Below are 20,725 nucleotides of genomic sequence, written 5' to 3'. Positions count from 1 at the left end.
TTTTAAAAACAGAATCGCTGAATTCAAAGAAAATTTCACAGATATAGATTTAAAAACAGGGAAAATTGGTATCCAAAAGCATCAAAAATAATTTTAACGTCGAAGAATAAAAATGCTAGCTAACAACACTAAAAATGGTAACGAAACGAAGAAAAGTTGTTGTTTGACTATTGATATTTTATTTAATGTTTTGGATTTTCAGCTATAGATCTTTTTAAAAAAAAACACTTTTTCTTATTTATGCATATATTTTATATTTGGACCCTACACTTAAATATTGTAGAAAATTCTACAACGTATGGCGGTCTATACTTGGATGATATTCTTAAATTAAAATTAATCACAGTTTCCTAAAGATGTTTCTCATAGCTGTAATGCAAAACAAATTTTATTAGTAAATTACTGCTAAACTAAAAAAATTAACTAGCTCATAGAGAAAATTTTGATAATGGGAGTTAATTGATTGACGGATTTACAGTAGAAAAAAATTAATTTCAGATAACAATGCATTGCTCAGAAACATCCTAAACAATAACTTAAAGCAATCATTGCGAAATCACTCTTCCTAGCAATTCTATCTCAGACTTGTAAGCCTACCAATTCACGAAAAACATCGTGAGAAATCCTCTCGTAAAAATAATTCTATAAAGCTGGGATTAGCAGAATAACCCTAAGATGGTAAAAGTAATAAGAATTATGGAAACTAAAAAGTATCATCAAATAAATTAAGCGTTTGCGAGAAATCTATAGATATTGCTTATATCATTATAGGAAACGGCTAAAACAAAAGGTAAGAATAATTCAATAGAACCAATAGAAAAATACATATGTGCGATTCTTAAAGACGATTAAAAATAATATCCACTAAATTATCAGTTTAATAACTGAACCTTTTAAAACACAAAAAAGACCATTAAAAGAAATTGGTGATAATCATATTAATGATCGAGATGATGAAACCTTTCAAACAGAAAAATCTCGCACAATGAATCTCCGCAAGGAGAATGAGACAGAGTAGTAATAATTATTTGAATGGAAAGGGGTGTACTTTTATTTATATTCAATATAATATTTAATATAATATAAATTAATATATTAATATAATATCTAATATATGAATCTTAACACTTTTTCGACTGATGGTGCTTTTGGGTAGATTCTTCTTTAATATTTTGTGTCTTAGTGAGTACTGAAAACTGAATCCCCCCTCCATACGCGAATTTTTTGTTACTTTGACAAAGAAATCATGTTCTTCATTTATAACGTTTTAATAGAAAATATTTTGTATAAAGTTATTTCATTAAAAATTATAAAAACGCAGAAGTGGCTTCAATAATTAGTTTCAAATATTAAAATTTTGCTTTTTCGCTTTGCTTGAATTGCATTTAAAATTCCTTAGATTTCACTAAAGGTTTTGCTATCGAGAATTCGTTACGAATTATTTTCTCGTTCGTTAATTTAACACTTTAATTGGTAACATTCGCAGGTAACAGCAGATAACCCCTTTCGCCTCGCTGCTGTCGAGAGAAATACCTGCGCTTCGCTTATCGACATGAAAATAAGTAAAATACACAAAAAATTGAAATCCGCATGTTTAATTCCATTAAGCTTTGTGCATACAACAATGAGGCAAAACCAAATGCGGCGGCAAAGCCGTGCCATCCAAGCAAAACGCCACACAAATACAAATTAAGTAATTAAAAAGCTGATAAGCAAATGTAAGGACGAAGGGATAAAGGGTCTCCGTCGTACACTCGTATGTGCACGAAATAACAAAATAGCTGAAAAAAAAACAAAACAAAAAACAAATGCTGGTGCTGGTGCTGAAGTGAGATACGAAATTAAATTTACATTTACGTTTTAGTTTGTAGAATGTAACAATTTTTTTTATTTTTTATTTGATTTTTATTTTTTAAATATATTTTATATTTTTCAGTCCTTTTTTTAAATTTAAATGAGAAAACTGTGACAAGTTAAAATGAAATGCAAATTAAAGCGCACCTGAAGGCGTTTTAAAGACTTTTGGCGTGAATAGATTTGAAGTCTAACAATTGCCTTCAATGAAAATAGCAAAAAAAAGAAAAATTGAAAATAGAAAATGGAAAATCAAATGTTCGAATTCATTGTACATGTGTACACTTTGAAGCGGAAATGTTATTTGTTGGTAAGTTTGTACTTCTTTAAATGTTTTGCTTTTACTCGTCCTTCCCTTCTTCGCTCCTTCATTCCTGCAGTCCTTCATAATATTTGGTTCGTGTCGATGATTGAGATTCTGACGAAACGAACGCTACTTACTGTTATTTCCTATATTTTCGAAAGTTATTTTCGGGGTGATTTCCGTTTCCGCTACATAGCTTGCTTTTTTTCTTCAATCAGAATTTTAGGTATGTTTGCTTTCCCAACATCTTAGAATGAACTCTTTCGTTTGCAAAAGTGCGGAAATGCCTTAGGCATTTTTCTCTTTTCCTAACTTTAGGTATTGCGTTTTCAAACATTTTCACTGTTAGAATATTTGATGAAAATTGGCACTTTTCTCAAGAGTTTCTTTTTTAATATCTAACATTTCCACTAACTGAATTTTTTTTCTGAGATTCTTTGATGCCTAAGTTAAAGTGCTAACAATATTAATTTAACATTGAAATTTTAATTAAAAATGTGGGGTGGAGTAGATTTTGGATTTTATGTATATTTATATTGACTTTAAACTTTGAGTTTAAATCTTATATAAAATTTAAACTCAGAGAGTTTACTTAATGCCTTACTCTTTATAGCTAATAGCAATTATAACATAGCAAAATTTGTTTGGCTATGTTATAAATTGAATCAGATAACTACTGTATAATATTTATACTCTATGCATTGAACTAATTTGGTTACTTTGGCAAATCTAATATTCAATTCTCAGAAATGAAAATTATGTAAACATAGCAAAAAATATCAATAATATTAGTTTATAACAATATATTCTGCGTAAAAAGTATCTGGACCCGGTATGCTATACGATTCCTTCAATTCCATTTGTTACTCTAAATAGCTAAAGGATTACTTGTTTAATGAATTTAATTATTTGATTAGATAGATAGCAATAAAAAAAGATACTCTCTTCAAATAGCTACAACTATGATTTACAATAAAATTCACTGCTGGTTTATGATTTCGTTCAAATATAATAAAGCAAGTAAATTTGTTAATAAACTTTCAAAGCGAATTAACAAAACTCCAGAAAAAATTGCGAACATATATGTGAAGTACGGCTTGGGTCAGTTGAATAATGAATGCTGACAATACTGACTTGGCAATACTGATTAATGAAAATAATGTAAAAACAGTTTTTATTCTTGCAGTTCACTGCTTTTCGAAATGTCTCTATCAATAAAATTCACTGAAACTTATTTTTCTCTCTTTTTTCTAGAACTCAGTTTGCGCAGACAACTGAAACTATGAAGCTAAGTTTATATTAGAGTTTCAATTATTCTTTAAGTGGACCTCGAGGATTTTCATGTTCGAGAATATGTTTATGTAAAATGCTCGAGCATTTGACTAAAGCTGTTCGAAGACCTTGAAATATTTAATATATACAATCTACTTATTCGACTTCGAATATATTCGAGCTGCTGGAACATCGTAATGCTCAAATATTAATTTATACTAATATCCATTCATGCACTAGTTCAAGTATATTATTTTGTTATAATTAAAATGCACTAACGGTTCTTAACGAACTCCTCCCAAATACTATTTTCATTAAAATTTTCCAATTTATTTTCATCTTTCTCTTGTTTTTCATATTAAATTACTTTAATTGTTAGAATTTGCCAGAAACAGTTTTTTTTGTGTTTTGAAATTCTGCAAATAATTTTATATAAAATTCTATATAATCTCCCTCTAGTTTTAATTTGAAATTTTCAACTTAAATAAACTGCAGGAAGCATTCATGGTGCACAGCGACTTAACTCAATCCTATTTCTTATTATAAATAAATAAGGATATAACAACAACAAAAGCAACAACAACAACAATAGCAACAACATCAACAATAGAATCTTGAAGCTTAGCTGCGTGTTTATGCGCTGTCAAAAGAAGCAATTTACTTGCAAAATACCTCAAGTGTCATGCAAATTTAAGGTTATTTGTCAAGGAAAATTGATTCCTTTTCCATGTAATGAAGTCGGTCTTGAAATCATTGTCAAAATTTGGTGGAAATATACTCGTACAAGGTAGAAAGAAGTCTCTGTACAGTTGTGGATTTTAATATTAAAATTTAGTTAGAAAAAATTTTTGCTTAAAATCAAAATAAATAAATAGGAAAGAAAAATGATTTTAATTGTATATACCATAAGAAGTCCCAGAAGTGTGTACTAAATAAATTATTATTGTGTTATTTTATATAAATTAAATAATTTAATACTACAATATGTAGTATATACTACAAAGATGTAGAAACTTGAATTTTTGTATATAAAATATATTAGAATTTAGTGTTTTTAATTATTAATTATTAATTTAATTAATTATTTATTTAATAAGAAAAAAATTAACAGGTTTAATGAAACTTGATATAGCTAAGCCTTTGAAAAAGATTATAATAACGATTAGATAGATAAAGTAAGAGGTCAGTAATTCTGATTGAAGACAATTATTATTTGCACTGTACTAGAAAACCGACGATATAAGGTTAGTATTAATAACCATTTTTTTACCATAAAGCAGATGCAGAAATAAGTACTGGAAGTGATTATTCTTTTTTTTAGTAGTGTATTTTCACAAGAATACACGAATATCAAGAAAAACAATTTCTTATTCCAGTAAATTGCATTTTAAATAAGGTACTTTCGTTAAGTAGTGTAAGCTTAAGGATTTTGTCTGGAACTTTTAAGGTATCACTTAAACGATATGGGGCTTTTTAACATAACTGTCTTGACAGTGATGTCTGCCGATTTTATGAATCGACAGATTTATGCTAACAAAAATCTGAGTAACAGTTTCAAAATATTATTATGCAAGGAAATTATAAAAATTAAATGACTTTACAGATGCACGATCTTCTGCAAAACAACCTCAGGGTTTTCAAAATACTGCATTGATTCGTATAAAGTCTTACTCAAAAAGTAAGTTTAGATTATTAAGGACTTAAAAGTGTAAACGTAAAAATTTTATGCAAAAGACCAAATGATGAATTTACTTGACAAAATAAACTCCCATGGAGTTTATAAAATTCTAAATATGTGAACTGCAAATCAATGATATGAGTATGATACTTTATGACTCTAACTTCATTATCTATGTAAATAGCATATATAAAAAAATTAGGACAGTATAAAGAAAGATATATAGATAATATATATTAAATTTTAAAAAACATTTTGCTCATTTTTTTTCCAAATATTATTCACGGTAATACTCATTTCATTTACACTATGATTACATTTAAATTAAATATGAAAAATTTAATATTAACACTATTTTTTTCAGCCAAGTACAAAATGAAACTTTTAGCAGTTTTTTATATATTTTGTAAATTTTTAGAATATTTATATATTATATCACAATCTTTTATTTCCAAATATTTATTTTTGCTTGAAAATATTTCAAAAAATTTTCACTAGGTCTGTTATTCTTCAGTAAATATTTTTCGAAAAAGATTTAAAATCTGTTGAAGTGGAGCAAAGCAAATTTCAATTTTCTCAAGTATTTTTTTACTATTTTTTGTTTATTTTCATTACAGCTCGAGTACAAAATTAAATTAAAAAATAAACACTTAAAATCTCATTATTTTTTATTACAATTTTCTGAAGAACACTTCAAGTATTGTTAAAGTTAATACAAAACACAAGTAGAGAACAACACTTAAACAATTTTTTTTATAAATCACAACATTTTTTTATTCAAAAACAAGAAAGAATCATAAAAGAATACACTTAAGTGAATGGAATTTGAATAAATTCGGAATTTCACTCACCGGCATAGTCTGACTTCCGTGCAGATTGGTGATGGCTGATTGGGCTTCCTGTTGCGAACTGAATTTGACGAAGGCGCAACCTAGAAAGAAGAGATTATTTAGTAACTAGAAAATCTATATAAAGTGCGATTATTAAAATGGAACATCATGGTTCATGGTTCTGTATTAGTTTATAATTAATATAACCAAAGTTTTCATGGTTCGATAGTCTGCGATTAAAAATATATAAAAATTACATGAAAATAATTACCAAAGTTGTTGCTTAAAAGCGTTTTATCATTGATCAGACATTTATAAATGAGTGCAGATACACTTAATGACTCTGGAATATTTTGTTTATTATTCAAAACTAAGTACATTTTAACTGCTAACAAAATTCTTGTCCAAGCTAACTACAATTAAAAAAACCATAAAAGTGAGTGAACTTTTCGGAAAAAAATTAAATACAATTCAATATTATTTTATTGAAATGAGTTTATGCAATGAATACATAAAAATATTTCAAATTGCATAAAAATATTATTATTGTTTTGTGCTATAATATAGCTAATATGACAGATAAAAATCATAACAATTATTCAAAAACAAAAAAAAACCATTTAAATAAAATAAAATTTAATTAAATTTTTATTTCAAATTTTCAAAGCCCTCATTCCAAGACACCTAGGCAACAATTCTATTATGATTTTTTTTTTTTTTGGAAATAAAAAATGCTGATTTGCCGCTCTTGATGGCCATTGTTGTATGTTAACTTAATTTGTAGGCTTAATATCTCAAAGCAAAATTTTTTTATTTATTTGTTTATTTTCCAAAAAGTCCTTTATACTTTTTTGTTAAACACAAATAGCAAAATTAAGCTGCCAGGATGCATCCACAAGGCAACGACAAACAGAGTGGGATTTTCACATACAAATCCTGCATAAAACCGTGTGCCAATTCAACTAAATGAAAACACTTGGGGTGCAGTAAATTTCGGAACTGATGTGAAGTACAGGGAACAAACAATAAAAACGTTCTGGAATAAAAAAATAAATAGGCAAAAAAAAATGAAAAATTGACGCGGATTTTCGTCCTTATTGTTGACATTTGTCTTGTTGCTCCATGGCACCAAAAACAAACTTGTTTGCAAATCGACACAAGTGTGAATTAGTTTATTTATAAAAAAAAATTGTCTAAATTTTTATTTAAAGAAATTAGAAAAAAATAATTTAAACAATGTAGATAAAAATGATAAAGATTTTTACTGACTGTAAAGTACATAAAAATGTCTTCATAACGTGTTGCTGCGTATCTTGTGAAAATTGGACTTATATTACACAAAGATGAAATGTTATTTATTTTTAATATTTAATATTAAAAATTAAAATTAAGAAAAAGGCAATGAACCCTCGATAAAGTTGCTGAAAGATTTACAATCCCGCATTCTAAGGACTCAAATGCTTAAAAATTATTGAATGTTTCTCTGTCCATTTTTTAAAATTGGAAACCAAATGTTTTCAGGTTTTCAATTTCCAAAATAAAAATTAAAAAATATATTTTTTAAAAGCTGATTCTGCTCGGCCAATCAAATCAGGCATCGATTCTCTGCGCACCGGGATATACTGGCGTCCGCGGTAACGAATACGCATACAAACTATAGGGCACAATAAACCCGACGGTCATAGTGCCACATCCCATACCAATAATAATAGAAACATTGTTTTTATTAATATAATATATAGTTCATTCCAACTACGAGGATGAAATGCAGACCCTCAAAACTGATTGATCAGTTTAATGGAAATAGTTTAAAAAAGTCACTTTGTTGGTCTTTGGTTTTTTGCTATTGCCATGCTTGTCCTTATACCGGTCTTTATGAACCATTTTCAAGAATTTATTGACTTTATCGGTGGATTGTGGGCCAAGCTGTGAAATATGTTCTATGTTCAAATGAATTGATTGCCATAGATCACTTTCACCATAACTATCATACATAAGTACTTCCATCCTGATGTGTATTTTTCCAGTATTTGTCACTATAAAGTTAAGTGAGTTTCTCAACTATATCGCGATTCGAAGGCAGCTACTTCAAGTTCTATTAATCTTATATGGTTTCATATATAAGGTCTTATAAATATACTTGCATATATTCATTACAACAAGTTATTTACATTACATTACATTGGTTGGCCATTACAGACGTGAGTCGTTCTTGGCCGCGTCGAGTAGCCTCCATCAGTCAGCCCGATTAGTTGCTTTTTGACGCCAATTGGTAGTATCGAGCGCACTCAAATCGTTGGTCATCTAGTCCTTCCACCGAAGATGCCAACGTTCTTAACCGCGTTTTTCACCTGCGAGTACCGAATCAACCTTTCTAGCCGGAGCACTTTGTTGGAAGTTATTTAGTTTCACAAAATCTACGTAAACCTAAAGACGTATTGTATATAGTTCATTAAAAAAAATAAATTTTAAATCAAGAAAGTATATAACTTATATAATCAGTTAAGTGTTTTCTATCAAATCAAAACTTTTCTAAGTCCGAGAAAAACATTTCTGACCGATTTTCAACTACAATCCTATCCTTTACTTGAGAAATTACTTTAATTATAAGAACATTTTTGTGGAAAAATAAAAGTTATTGTGAAGAAAAGCTTATTCAGCCTGTCTATCAAATTCCATTTACATATAAATCAAAGAGTCCTGTATGCAGGACTTTTTCTGTGTTTCTCTCTTTTTATTGCAATTACTACAAATTAATTAACTGACTAAAATGATGAAGCAGCAACTTAGTTTTTTGAATCTATTTTTTTGAAAGCATTTACGACTATTTGACTTTATAACTAAAATTAAAGAAAAAGTGGTAATTTATACATCAACATCGTTATTATCAACATAAAAGTCATCGTCGGTCTGAGAACATCAACGCATTGAAGCACAAACGAAAAAGTTAAAAACTTGCAAGGACATTTTAAATCTTTAATTACTTAAGCTTAGTTCCGTGGTGGTGGAGAAAAAAGTGTACAGAGGACACTTGCATCGTTACCATGCAATTAGACGTAATTAAAAAGTCAGCCGTGAGTTTCTAAAGATACGCAAAAATATGTAACAGGTACGTAGGGCTTCGCAGAAGGGGAGACTCAAACAAAAAACGGGAATACTAAAAATGCTAAGAGAACTTTAAGGCCTTCGTTTGGGCCATGTTGCTAATTTTAGTTATTTTTTTCACTTTTAGTAATGAACAGTTTTAAGAATGACAAAAAAATTTGTCTTCAACTTTTGAAAGATACAAGAAGCAGAATGAAATTTACGTTGGAGTGTGTTTCTTTCAAAAGCTTAATTTACCTTTCACTTCACTTCACTACTCTGACAAGTTAAGTCCTTTTTAATCAAATATGCTAATGAAAATGGCAAGAGGTTTTGTGAAAATTTTTTCTGACGAAGGAGCTATCATAATGAAGCGTCACTGCCATTGCAAAAGTGCTTTAAATAGTAAATTGAAAATTTTATTTTACTTTTCGTGGTTGTTATGATGAGCCTTTGATTCGCTCAACAGTTAATGTTAATAGATATTTAAAATTAATTACAATTCTGGTAACAAAATTACATAACTTCTCGATATCTTTTTCTGGTAATTAGACAAAATTTTCTTTTACTGCAACATTAATCATACGTGCCATAAGCTCTTAAAATGCTGTTGTGGTGCACATTTGGCAAGACCCAAAAAGTTAATTTTATGCAATCTCATCGCGTTCAAACATGAAAATTAACTAAAAATTACTCTTCCAGAAGCTGGAGACAGAAAATGTTCTGTTGTGAGAATTTCACAACCAAACACAGTACGTGCCATGTGCAAGGATTAAAGCAACAAATTGTGTGTGGAAGGACAAATATATGCAAATATAATGGTCAATATTGCCAATGTACACTTTTCTGTGGTAGTTTTCAAGAAAAACATTCATGTGCATTACTAACAAATATACATACTATATAAATGAATTTGCATATGACTCTTGCTCAGAGTAGCACATTCTTACATATTTGCATGGGGAAATACATACACTCGCATTTATGTATGCTATAAAATGCTGCGAATCCTTTGCCGGCATCATACCAATTGGCATATGCATTAAACAGAAAATTGCTTTAGGTCAGCATGGCTAAATGAAATTGTACGCAACAAGAGCAGGGAAAAAATTTTCAGCTGACTTGGTACGATAGACCCATAACGTTCATTTGCGCTGATGGTGATCACATCAGCTGCCGAATGCGTTACATACATGGAATGCATTTTAAAATCCAATTAAAAAATCCCCAATGGGATGTAGAATGCTTGTTTGGCATTTCGGTTTACTGTTGAGATCTTGACTAACTTCATTTTGGCCTAAATGTTTAGTTTCGATAAACTTAGGGGAACATTTTTGCAAATTTTTTTTGTATGCCACTACCTTAAATTTTTAAATATTTTTAAAGGTCTGTGCTTTTAGAAAATTTTATATTTTCTTAGAAGTAATGTGAATATGTAAATGTGGGAACTATATACATAAACAATCAAAACCAAATATTAATAAATGCCTATGTGTAGTAAATCTGAGTTCCTGTGTTTGTTTTTTCTATATACATATTTCTTCCAGTAATGCTGGAATATGATTTGCACATGTACATATGCATGGGTATTCAGGCTGGTTCGAATAAAATGGAACCTGAAAATCTAATTATTAAGCAGCTGAGGCCTTATATCGCTAATAATTCTGCGAGTGTTGATTTGCATGTAGTGTCTAATAACTCTGGTTTACGTGAACAAACAAGAAAATTAACATAGCTCCATAGAAAATAATGCAAATGGCTTAGATCATACACTTCAGGCGCTTATCGTATTTTTTTTGTAATAATCTAATTGCATAGCGTATTTTGTAGTAAGTTGTGCAATTTTTTAAACCTAGTACTAATACCTAACACAAAAAAGGCATTTTTTATAGATCTAACGATAGCTTCATCTAACGCTACAGCGTTGTGATCTACAGCATATGTGAAATAATATAGGTTAGTAATTCTATCAGCTAATAAAGCATACCAAACTCAATTCAGCATACTATATAGCATACTTAGGCATATACACAGAATATAGAGTATAATTAAAATATAATTTTGATTAATTATAAATTAAGATTGAACTAAAGAGAGCAGGTTTAAATATATCCGTTTATGGTAATGAATAATGTTTTTCTACATTGGCATTGCTTTAGCTTTTTATGGAGGTGTCTAAAATGCACATTTCCAATTGGACAGTACAGTTAATTCTTTTCAATGCACACTACCATAAGTCCCTATAATTAAAAATTAATGGGACTTGGGAAAAAACTTTCAAAAATAAACCACGTGCTTCAAATATGAATTTGCGAATAATTTTTTATCAAACCTGCAAAATACTGCCTGGAAATGAACACCTTGTATTAGAGAAATACCAAATAATCTGATATCCAAAAGTTAGAAAAAATATTGTACTAAAATGTAAATTATATTATGTGTGACCCCAAACTCTTATATTAATCTACAAATCTATCCTCAACAAAATAGCTGGAGGTTCCATACAAAAAACTAATATATATAAAATTTATAATCATGCGTTCTCATGGCATTTGTTATCATTACCTAATGTACGATATACGGAATACGGAATACTCATCACATCTTTAGAATTACTAAGATTTTGATATATGCACCTCTGATATTTGTCTTACATTTGTTAACCTTATTTACCTTATTTAGTTCCAAAACACAAGACTGCATTAACCTTGGATTTGTGTACTTAAAGGTTTTTCATCTATTGAATATACTAGACATAACAACTCCATTAGGGCTTGTAAGTACTTCCTTTTTAAAAAAGAAAAGCTACTTGGGAATGTTCACAGCTCATATTGAGTTTTTTAAACCTAGTATTTTTAATAGACGAAAAAGCTGCAAATATACAAATCCATCGTTTAACTTACAGGCGTGTGTTTAAGTGACAAAAGGTATTAACTAACACGATTCTATTGGAATATTTTTTTTGAACAATTTGTTGAGTTCCACATTTTCATTTTGACCACATTTTGATGAAGAGCTTGTAATTATTAAAAAGTCAATATATTTATACAAAAACTAAGTCACATTAAATATAAAGTCATATAATTTTACTTAGCTAAACAAATCCTCTATGAAATAAATTCAGTTTATTGCTTTAGAACTTACAGCCCATGCACCCTCCACCCATTCAGAGAGTACAAATAATATTTTTTAATAATTCTTAATGATATGTTGCCAGACTAATAAACTGCTTATATCTACTGCTGGCACTTAAGTATAACAGTTTTAGTTTTGTTTTGGAAAGTTTGTGCCACAAGTGTATAACAATAATAAAAAGCATACTTGATAGTAGATAGGACGACCAAACAAACGCTCCGAAACGATAATAAAAGTAAAACTAAAATACTTTTGTAATGAGAAATAAATTTTGCGTAAAGTATCTATGTTTTTGAGTAAAATGTTAAGGACAAAATAAAATAAAATTAAAAATAAAACATATAAAATATGAAAACCTAAACTAACACACTTAAAGCACAAAACACACGAACTAATAAGGACGACACACACTTAAGTTTTTGTTCAATGTTTATTGTTGTATAATTGTTGTTATTATTGTTGGCATTGTTGGTTGGAAATGTTGTCTTTCTGTTGGTATATTTTACTGCTGTTGATGTCATTTCCTAAAGAGGCTTGTCAACATACTATACATCGCACTATATCCCCACACACCCACACCCAAACCCACACGCCCAGAAGGCAGAAAGCCAAACCCAACTTTATTGAAAATTGTATCTGAAAAGGGATACTCCAAACAGTTGTAAATACTTGCAAAGCAGTAATATTTCCTTTCGTTATTTGTTTAGATATCGTTAGCATTGTACTTGTCCCAGACGACAGATTCAAAAACAGTTATAGTCATAGAATGGCAGTTCTGGTAGTGCTAATGGTTGTGGCAGCAGTGCTCCAAGAGCAAAATAGAGTGTTCTAAATTTTAAGTAATGACATGTTGGTACGGATACTGAACGGGACTGTAAAGTAGTTCAGAAAAAAAAATTTATATTTACAGATACATACTTTCTAATTGATGTTTTTAACGCATTTGTAGTGCCATTTGTAGAAATGCTTTTGTATATGCACACTTAGTTCGCAAGGCAAATAAACAAATAAAATTTATGAATAATGTTTTTAGTATGAACATAAATTTGTTTATATTTAATGTTTGTAAAGATAATATTTGCAACTAATTTCATTAATTATAACAAATGGAAATGCACACAAATTACACGAGAATATTAAACAATTTTGTTAACAGCTAAAAAATGAATATTCTAAATAAACAGTCGCAATATTAATTTGCTTAAAATGTTATTGATTAACTTGTTTTATTGAAATAACGAATGGTTATTTATTGAAATTATAAACTAAGACTACTTAAAGATGTTAATTTATAAAAGTTATAAACTTTGTAAAAATGATTGAATTGGCCACAAAACTAGATTTCAATTAAAAAGAGATATAAAGTGCTTATAAGGAAGTCAAGAGGCTATGGGACTTTTGAATTGTAGTTGGATGAGGTTGGTAATAGCTGGGTATTTAACTCCTTTCTCTTAGTGGCATGTATTTCATCGATACTGGGCGAACCAGACAATCAATATCACATTTATTATGCCATAAATTTTACTTTGCTTAAAATATGACAGTATTAATATCGACATATCCTAGATATCATAGCGAAAATATAGAATTTTGGGATGACAATTTTTTGTTTGTTGAACGCTTTAGACGAAAACGGTTTTCTTAGCTATTTGAGGAGGATTCGACTCCGTAACCACGTTGCACTTGGTGTCAATAGAAAGTTTTCTATGTATCAGAGTTCCATGTATACGACGAATTTTTTAAAAAATAGGAATATTTTATTTTTCACTTAACAATATGTATGTATTGAATTACCTTTATTTAAAGTCTAACAATAAGTTTTAGACTCTTAAAGAAGTAATAACATTACATTAAAAATTATTTTAAATATTATATTATATATAGCCAGGGCATGCTTACTAGATATCGCGGCACATAAGCTGAATTAAACAGGATAATCTTTAGAAAAGCAGAATGGCGGTTCTAGCATTACGTTTAAGTCTAGAAGAATTTATCATATTAGGGAAACAGATATATAAAAAAAAGTTTTGATAAAGCAATAGTATTATACAAAAAAATAAAGTATATAGAATTGCAATCCTAGAACGTTATATAGCATAAACCAGATAGTAATCTGATGTTGACTTAAAAAGTATTTAGTCACTTAAGCTTTAAAATTTCTAGAGCAATGCACTTAAGCTTTAAAATTTCTAGAGCAATGCAAATATCTGAATTTCAGATATTGCCGCAGCTTCGTTCTTTGAAAAGAAAAAATGCTAAAAAACAATGCGATCTTAGAAGTTTTCCATAAGATAAAAAACCTTATTTTTTAAGATGTGCAAAATATTTTTAATATTTGTTATCTATACATTTCTCATACATGTAATTAAATTTTGTTAGGTAACTATAAGAAGATACTTCAAATCGATAAGTTTTGAGGAGCAAGACATATTGTAATAACATCAGTTAGATTTGATAAAACGGTGTCAGCGGTGGACTAAGTATTTCATGTCTGATTTTTATGTTTTGTTTTGTTTTATATAACAAAGTAGTTAAAAGTCAGTATATTCAGATTTTTAATATTTTTTTTTACTCCCCTGCAACCTCTTCAGATTAAGGCACTCAAAAATGTTTTGCGTAGAAGTGTTAAAGTTACATTTTAAGGACTGAGTTTATATTAAATTGCTGTTTAATTAGGCATGGGTTAAATGACTTTTGGTTTTTATCTTCAACTAATTTAATTTTTTTTTTCAATTAAATTTTAAAGTCTTTATATATACCTTTATGTCATAAATTGTTGACACTCTCATCAACTGACTGAGACTTTAATACATTATTTAAAGTAAGAAAGAAAACTTTTGAATGTGATTTGCTGGCAACATTTAAATTTTTATTGTTTCATTATTTTCGTGTAAATTTGTGTGACTTTCCCTGGAAAAAAAAATCCAATCAACTTGCTTCTTACTCAGTCTATTCTTACTCTTACAGCCACAACCACTAAGTTTGCATACAATTTTTACTTTTGATATCTCATCATAAAAATGTCATCAACAACAAATTATTGTTGCCGTTGCCCTTTTATAAATTCATTTCGAGTTTTTTCTTCCGACTTTTTTCTGCTACTCCCAAAATTGTAGCCTCAAATGGTTTTAACTAAAAATCTCAGCAGAGGAAAAAAGACTCTAACTTAAAATAAAATGCAGAATCCTAACAAAAAAGGATGAAATGTAATTTTCAGTCCTGTTGTGCGTTGTTTTTGTTAGCCAACTCTGAACGAGTTTCGTTGCTGTTGTTGAAAAAGCCTTTAGGTCAGATTGTGTACTCCGCTCTATTCATCCTTTATTTTTGACATTTTTTTTCCTTAACAATTTTTGTCTCAGATTAAACTGACCTGCAGTTCGGACATGGGAAGCATGGAATTGTACGCAAATTTTCAAATTTCAAAAGGGGGCGGATATTTTAAAACACGATTTTGCTGAAAGACAAACTGTTTGTTAATTTTGCTTCTTTTTTGTTGTCTTAATGGGAGTACATAGGCAAGGGTACCGGTTGCCTTCCAGAGAGGAAACTCACTGCTCACTGTATAAAAATTAAGTTTGAATTGAAAGTAAATTGGTTATAAAATTGCAATTTCAGTTACATTTAAATTTGTTTCTTGACTAAAATATATTTTATGTATTTCATTAAAAATTTTTTGAATAAACTCAAAATGCTTAAGTATAAGTTCGTAATTTTTTTATAACGGTTGCTTAATTAATATTATATTTAATTAATAAAACCATTGAAATATGTACCATAAAAAATTATCTTGTTAGTGTACTTTAATATATGGTATTGGGACTAGATTTGTGTAGCATTTATGACTTATTGGTTCCCTCAATGACCTAACTAGGTGCGTTAAGGCTCAACTCATTTGGGTTCCTGGTCATAGGGATATCTTGGACAACTGCATGGCCGATGAATTCGTCAAGGCAGGGGTTTTTCCCCCTGATATTCATTTTTCAGATATTGGTGTTTTAATTACAACACCTCAACTGGCAATTAAAGAAAAATATCTAAACATAGCCCAGCAATAATGGGCTGATAAAACCAGTTGTCAGATTTCTAGATTGATTTCATCTGATTTGGACAAAAAACATAATAGTCAACTACTCCAACTAAAGCGGTATCTACTCAGCACTAACGGCATCGGTGCTGATGGGTTACTGCTTAATAGAGAGGCATGTTATGAGACTAGATCTTCCTTATAATAACCTTTGCCGCGGTTGTGGCTCTGAAGACGAATGCGACTGTGTCAGTGCCCATCTTTAGCAGGAAAAGAATTTAAATATTGGGGTGCCTTCCCTGGCCTAACTGATTGAGCTGTCATCTTGCAATATAAGGGACTTGGCCAGATTCAGAGAGCTGTTGGGTTGGTTTACCTTCACCTAATGGGGGTGTTGTTGCCTGTTTCTACGTTGGTCGTATACACATCACCTTGTCTATGTACGAACCAACGCCTTTCCTGTGACACCACAACGTACTATTATTTGAATGCAAGTGGGCTTTCGTGGTACACAAGGCCGCCACTCCAACCTATTTAGTATTGTTTAGACTTTTTCTGGTAGTATTATCACCAATATTTATTTCATAATATGACCTATAACTGAGGTTCTTGTAGGATTTTCTTAATATGTGGTCTTAGTAACACTTTTTTATGATGTTTATGATCAAGATTTTTCCTCATAATGTTATCTCTAATATTTATTTTATAATGTAACCAATAAAATATTTTCTGATAATATTATCACTAAAATTTATTTTAAAATGTAAATTATAAACACTTTTTCCACTGGTTTCCTTTAGGTGTGATACCTATTAGGACAAAAATGATGGACAATCTTTATTTTAAAATATGAACTTCAAAAAACTCTACTAAGATAGTTAAGAGAGGTTTCCTTAAGGCTTATTCTTAGGAATAGGTTTTATCAAAATATTATTCGCAATATTTAGACTGGTTTGTAGTAGGAAACCCAAATTAAATTGACATAAATCCTAGGTTGACTTATTTATTAGTAAAAAAGAAAGTAATGTTATATACCAGAAACAAATTTACGAATAGTTCATAAAATATATATTATTACTTGTATATTCGATACATATTACGGAATACTGATTTTACCTTATCTGTTAAAGTACATGGGTAATTTTCTGCTAAAAATATATTGGTAAACGATTTCACATATGTATAAGTAATAACAAATAATAACTTGGTATTTAATCTGAAACTCGGCATATACGTATATTTTATAAACAGATCTAAAATGAGTATTAAAAAATTATTTATCATCATCAGAAATATTTTATACTGTGTTTTATATATAGATCTTATCCATAGCAATATAAATAGTGCTATTAAAAATCATTATAAAGTAAATATTTCAATTAGCAATAATTGTACTCCAGTACAAGTTCATCGGTTATGATATCGTATCCGCGCAAAGTAGTGAAATAGGAATATCACTAATAGCTATGTATGTAGCCCTATACGTTAAATAATATGATTTTATATAACTGCCGGTTTAAAATTATTCCGTGCGTAACTAAAGGAGAGCAAAACTAAAGGAGAAATATCTATTAAATACATCGATCACTGCTTCGTTGTTCTTATAAATTTAACTATTTTTCGTACGAGTGTATGAAACAATGTACTTACATATTCCATATTTTATAAATATTTACATATCATTTCAGCTGAAAAACTCAATTTGTTGTACTTGTAGTTAAATAAACTAAAATAAAAAGTTTGAAATTTGCTCTACAGATACACAGATACTCCGCAGTCATATGCAATGAAGCAGATAAAAATGCAACATTGACGTGAGACTGATATGTGATATGTGAGTGTATCTGCAGTACAAACATATAAAGAAAAATATGCAAAAAATTTCCGAAAATGAAAATATATTTTGGGTAACACACATGAGACCATCCCAAGGTTCCGAGCATTGAATTCATCCTTATGCGTACGGGTACATTAAGTTTTGACTAACAAAAAACAAACAACTTCATAAATAAATTCAGTCTGTAATAAAAGTAATAAAAGCAAAATATGTGAGATAGAAAAATATATGAACTGGCTTGCCTTTTGGCATTTAAAGTAGCAAACCTAATATTTGTTCTTTTATATAGGCCCGTATTTGTTTGGGATTTGCGAAACTTTTCTAAATCAAGAATAATAGTCCCTGAAGGCAGTAGAAAAAGTTCCAACTAAACGTGTTGTTAGCAATATTGTAATTTATAAAAGTAAAATAGTAGAGAAATAGTTATTTATTAAGGAATATTTTACTTGGAATAGGATTTCTTTTTTATTTTGGAATTTTTCATAAAGTTTAGATTTTGAAATATAGATGTATTAGTCTATTTAAAATAAATTCTTATATGTTTATATTAGTAATACATTGAAATATTACAAATATATTATTTTAAGAAGAGTATACAATACCCATAAAAAGTTGTACTTCTTATGGTAATGAATATTTACTTTCCTGATATTTTGGGACAGAAATTATTCTAATGCGATGTTGCACTTTTCTTTTTTTTTTGATATAACATAACATACTTAAGATAAAGTATGCTTAAGTTAAACATTTTTACAAAGTAAGATATCAAAGAAAACTCTTCTATTTCTTTATAGTTTATAGATGTTGAAGTAGATAAAGCTGTGCCAACTTGGTAATATAAACTGACTTCCTTTAATGTATGAAGGTTTTTTAATAAATTAGTTATAACTAAATAGGATTAAACGCATTTTTATATATTTTTCATTTATAATTTTCATTTATTATTTATTTATATTAAAAGCTAAAAGTCCAGATCGTTTCTCTACTAAGAAGGTATCATTTCCTTTCCCATCTGTTTAACACTAACAAGTGTTGGTAAACGTGCAAAAATGGAGAAAGGAGAATTTCAAATGTTGATTAAGCGCGATTTTGAAAATATACAAGTTTTGCATATTAAAAAAAATGTCAATAAGAATTAAACCATATTGAAACACTGACAACGACTTATGACGATAGATGAGACAAGGAGTTGTATTCCGGAAACGAAAATGTAGTTGTAACAGTCACTAATTCACACATTGTCAAATTGAGCCAAAATATGGGTCAAAAAGAGGTGAATACCGTTTCATCAGAGAGAAACTTTATGATATCAGTTGCTTAAGGTGTACATGGCATATTAATCTACTTTGCAAGAAACGAAACACTAACAGTGTAATATCTCGTGATGATTTTTGATAACACTTGTAAATGAAAAACTGGTTATTTTACCCACTAATTTAATCGTCTATAGCTTCTGACACGAATAGATATACAAAAAATTTCGGGATATGTTTCTGAAGATATGAAAAAATTCGAAAATCGTTGCAGGAAGTGTAGTAGGGGATAGTAAAATTTTAATTGTTTTATTTTAATTAACAGTTTTATGTGCTGTGATAAGAAGCACATCTTTCCTTTTCCATCTGGAAAAGGAAATAGAAGTCGGTAATAGCGAATTTTCAAATCCAAGCTGCTTATACAGCTGTTTCAGATAGCGCATATATTCACTACAAATATTTACATTATATCATTCTTTGGAAACATCTACTGGTTTGATTGTCTGTATATAAATTTTGGATAATAAGTGTCAGGAAGTAAGCATCGATTCTCAACTGTGGATCCGAGTGTTAATTAGAAGTTTTGTTAAACTACTTTTTTTATGTTTTATAAACATATTTCTTTTTCCGTATTATTTATGTCATTGCACTGGAATTACTTAGTCATAAGAGGAACAGTTGGTACTTGTGGTCTACATATGCGAGGCCTACATATGTGCGAACTATTAATACTTTAAGTTCGTAGTGGGAAAAAACATTCACTTTTAAACAAACAACTATAATTCATTGTAATAAATAAACTTTATTAGTTGATAGTAATTAAAATTGAACTCATTAATATTAATATGTTTGGGAATTAGTTTTTACATGTAAGTGCATAGATTTGTTTAAATCATAAATTAGTTGAGTTTTTTTTACTGAAATGTTTTCATCAAATCAATTTTACTGCCTCCAACCCACATAAAAAATGAAAAATTTGTAATAATTTAATGAGTTTCCATCTTTCGTACTTTATGAGCCATAATTAAGCAAATCTTCCACTGTTGTACATTTATTTTAATCTCTGCTGTATCCTTGTGATGTTGCATTAATAACAATATCCTGAGGGTGCAATTTATTCAAAAAAGCAAATAGCAACACAAGTCAACTGCGTTTTAAACAAAACAATGAAAACATTTTTTATGTTTTTATTTAATTTTTTATTTTTTATACACAATACATTTTTATACAAAATGGAGCTATAATTTTCAGTAACCCCTCCACATTTTCGCTTGAAATTATGATTCTGTACTTTGACCCTATTAGAGACAGAAAGGAAAGTTTGAACAGTTTGTAAATAAATACGAGAAAAAGGATCGAATAGATAAGATAAATTAAAAAATTAATATCTGTAGTGTGTAGTTTGGATAAGAATTTTAAACTATTATACTCGTACATACATTTACGTACATTTT

At 29.0% G+C, this 20,725-nt stretch overlaps 1 long non-coding RNA gene across 1 annotated transcript in view; it reads right to left on the bottom strand.

Annotated features, from left to right (window-relative positions):
• Window positions 1–5,958: 5,958 nt before the first annotated feature.
• Window positions 5,959–20,725, bottom strand: part of LOC119665584 — a 57,278-nt gene continuing 42,511 nt past the window's right edge. The window contains exon 3 of the long non-coding RNA XR_005251399.1: window positions 5,959–6,039. This is a non-coding gene — a long non-coding RNA (uncharacterized LOC119665584). The remainder of the gene's footprint in view (window positions 6,040–20,725) is intronic.

This window comes from Teleopsis dalmanni, chromosome 1 (genome assembly GCF_002237135.1).
Source record: "Teleopsis dalmanni isolate 2A chromosome 1, ASM223713v2, whole genome shotgun sequence".
NCBI classification, from domain to species: Eukaryota; Metazoa; Arthropoda; class Insecta; order Diptera; family Diopsidae; genus Teleopsis; species Teleopsis dalmanni.
This window is presented reverse-complemented; position numbering and strand designations above follow the sequence as displayed.